The 3,709-nt window shown below is 35.6% G+C and overlaps 1 long non-coding RNA gene across 1 annotated transcript; it reads left to right on the top strand.

The window, feature by feature from the left end:
* Positions 1 to 1,978: 1,978 nt before the first annotated feature.
* Positions 1,979 to 3,490, top strand: LOC135628024 (uncharacterized). The gene is made up of 2 exons (XR_010492751.1): positions 1,979 to 2,295; positions 3,288 to 3,490. It is a non-coding gene; the product is annotated as an uncharacterized LOC135628024 (long non-coding RNA).
* Positions 3,491 to 3,709: the final 219 nt, after the last annotated feature.

The raw sequence follows: 3,709 nt of genomic DNA, 5'->3' as shown, positions 1-3,709 counted from the left end.
TAAGAGGCTTGGGTAGTTGGATGGAGATCCAATACCCAATAAGGTAGGATCCATTAGGGTTAAGTTGACAAGGGATCTCTATAAATATGAGGGAACTAAATGTTCATAGGCTAGAGCATCTTTGGGTTATCATCTCCTATTCTCCTCCCCTTCTCCTCCTCAGATAGCAGGTCTAAAGATTTGAGGAGCATCGTCGCAGCCCTATTATGTGGATCACCGCTAGAGAGGAGGGTGTTTAACTTCATTCATCCTCTCCTACAAATCTATAATAATTTAGGGATATACGATCTCCCTAGGTAACACAATCTATCTCACACGTGACTTTTAAGTTTTATGAATTTTACGCACCAATCTTCGCACGATGACGAACACATCTTTGGAAATTTTGAAGATTTTATTTTAATATTTTTCTACTGTGCATGTGACATCGCCCCCCAGATTTCTCTATACCTCATCCATCTAATATCCTAGAGATCGTATACTGGGCATAGTGTTGTCAGACCCATATAGTTTCTACTCGAGTCTCACTCTAATCAGATTCTTTTGGAGAACTCTTTCTCTCTCAATCCGAATGACCCTAGCCAAGGGTTTGTATGTGCAAGAACACTTGAGATATTCTTCTCATGACACCGAGAGTGGATGATCCTCTATCGATACTCAATAGCCCTCGTAAGGTTGGATGTCACTCCCGATGACCGACTGTGCTAGATCTGGAACGTTTATGCTTATAAGTTCGGTATCAAAGAGTGAAATTCTCATACATGACATCATTGGTGTCTCAAGTCTAAGGACCAGGTACATCATTGGGATAACGGAATCACTATCTAACAATGATGTATCATTAACTATCTAGCATTCCGTAAGTGGATCAATCAGTGAACTCATTCTCCAATGAGCACTTGCACTGTAGCTATAATGTCCCCACACGAGCAACTATGAGACTAACTGCCTCCATCATAAGGACGGGTTTATAACACACCAGTCTATCCGGTTATCTCGATGTTCTTCTTGAGTAATCTATGACCAGGATTATTTAGGGTCTATGTTTAAAGGTGAATCAATCTCATTATCGTGTTCTCATTACGATCCGATTCTCATTGCACCGATCCATAAACATCACAATATATATATGCATATATGTAACAAGTAATATAAAGTGATAAAATATCAAATAATATAATGAAAAAAAATATATCATGTCATATGTAACGTCACTCATGTGAGTGACTTATAGTGAACATCACAATATATATGTGCATATATGTAACAAGTAATATAAAATAATAAAATATTAAATAATATAATAAAAAAATATATCATGTCACATATATCATCACTCACGCGAGTGACTTATAGGGTATCTATGACTAGTAGATTCAAACAATCAACGAAGAAATTATGGTTGAGATTTGTTTGACTTCAAATCTCTATGATAGGGTATCTATGACTAGTAGTCATAGGGTATCTATGACTAGTAGATTCAAACAATCAACGAAAAAATATATCATGTCACATATATCATCACTCACGCGAGTGACTTATAGGGTATCTATGACTAGTAGATTCAAACAATCAACGAAGAAATTATGGTTGAGATTTGTTTCAAAAAGGGATAAGTTATATACCAGTCAACTTTGACTTCAAATAACAAAAATCTGATGGAACCAATTTAATTGGTCTACTCAAATTTTCACAAAAAAATAAAAAATGAAAGCATATCAATCAATATATTTTTTTCATTTTAAAAATATAAAATTTTATAGATAATTTGAAAAACAAGTGATACTATTTGAAAATCAGATTTTTCTTAAAAAATAATCATAAGAATTAAATTATTTAAAAAATATTAATTAACCTAGCTGGTAAATATTTTGATAATATATCTTTTTAAAAAAATCCGATTCTAGAGGTCGCATGGGGAAAAAATTATATGTAGAAGGGCAAATCGGCAGAAGTATTTTAGAAGATCACTATTTAGGCGGGTTGTCCGTTGCGTTCGTTCCGCTCTCGCTCTCGGCCGTTCCGAAGAGACGACGCTGGCAGGGAGCAAAGAGACAGAAGCGACCGCAAGATCCTGGGCGCTGGCCGACTAGCTCTACCGCCTCCGTGACACCTATTTACTTCGAGACCCGAAGGAGAAGACCTCCAAGCTGAAGACCCTAGCCGACGCGGCTCTCGCCCTCGTCGATTCACTCTATTCGACTATGATAACCCTTCTCCCATCGCTCTACGTCGATCTATTCTCGTTCGTGTCGGTTTCAATGAACAATTGGAAATTTCACGCTTGAAATGGAGGTAAATCAATGTTTTGAGGTTGCTATTTAACAGATTGCCATGAATGTTGTACATGATCCACTTCTAGTCCATACTGCCACTTTAGTAATTAAGATCTTAGGTGCGATTTGCTTGAAAGATTTCTTTATTGAACTTTTCCTAGTATTGATAACGTGTGTGAAGACGCACAGGACCAGCTCTTAATCTGCAGGTGTCAGTAACAAGAGCAATGGGAAATATATAAGCAGATTGTCACATTTTAATACATTTCAATTTAACTTCGAACTTAAGTTTTTAGACTAGAAGTTGTTAAATTATTAAGTAGTAATCTTTAGACATATATGTACTTCAAGAACATGAAGATTATTAGTCCACAAGTTTCTCATTCTGGACAGCTATCATTGTGAGGGTAAGTCCTGAATAATGATTTATTTGGCATGTGAAACTTATCATATTTTGGTAAATAGTATTATTATGTTGATGTAATTCTTCTACCTGGTATTATGAAGGGAACGACAGGAAACCAACATGACTACTAACTACAGTGCATATTTTAACACATGGTCCTGCCTTGTATATCTGGAAATATGTTACAATGATTGTGGTAGTTCTATATGGTCATATGGGAAAATATTGTCTGTGGAATTCTGTTTTCCTATATGACTTCCTCATGAAAAAAAAAATCTTAGGTGATTATTTACTAATGCGTTTTAGTGAAAGCTTTATCATCTATTTGGATCAGCATGCCATTTTCATTTTGATAATAATGTCTTTCATTCCTTCAAATCACACACACAAGAGGAAGTCACCATTGCACAAGCCACAAAATATGAATATTTGAAGGGAAAAATACTAGATGTCTTTCCTGACTACAGAAAAGAAGCAGCAGCTCATTTGTTGAAAGCTTTATGCAATAATGAAGATTTTCATGTTGATATAATGAATTTAAAAGTCAGGCTTTGTGTAAAATTTGTGTTGTGTGCTTCACATTATTTTGAATCCATCTCTTGCAGATGCTTGGTTATGCTTGGGCAATTGCATTGGGAAGAAAGGGGATTTTCCATCAGCAGAAAACTGCTCTTCTTTAGCACTAAGCAAGATGTGCAGGCTCTAGACATAATTCACTAGGTCGCTGAATTCCTATTGTTCGTAGTACTCAATCAAATAGCTTGGCCTTCCAGTATATATTTATTCAAGACCAAACTCATTTCATGCAGAGCCCTAACATTGTCAACTATTAATGCTCAAAGGAAGTATGGCCCAAGGCAAGCAAATCATCCTGTCTGTGCACATTTTACTTGCAATTTAATATGCTAATCAATGTTGCATAATATGAGCATATGACAAAGTTACTAAAAGGAGATTTATGACAGATAAGGGAAACATGACTTTAATAGATTATGTTTTATTGGAAAATTATTGGAACATGAAGTTT

This window comes from Musa acuminata, chromosome BXJ2-11 (genome assembly GCF_036884655.1).
Source record: "Musa acuminata AAA Group cultivar baxijiao chromosome BXJ2-11, Cavendish_Baxijiao_AAA, whole genome shotgun sequence".
In the NCBI taxonomy this organism is placed as follows: domain Eukaryota; kingdom Viridiplantae; phylum Streptophyta; class Magnoliopsida; order Zingiberales; family Musaceae; genus Musa; species Musa acuminata.
Note: the sequence above shows the minus strand (reverse complement) of the source record. Positions and strands in the feature narration are given on the sequence as shown.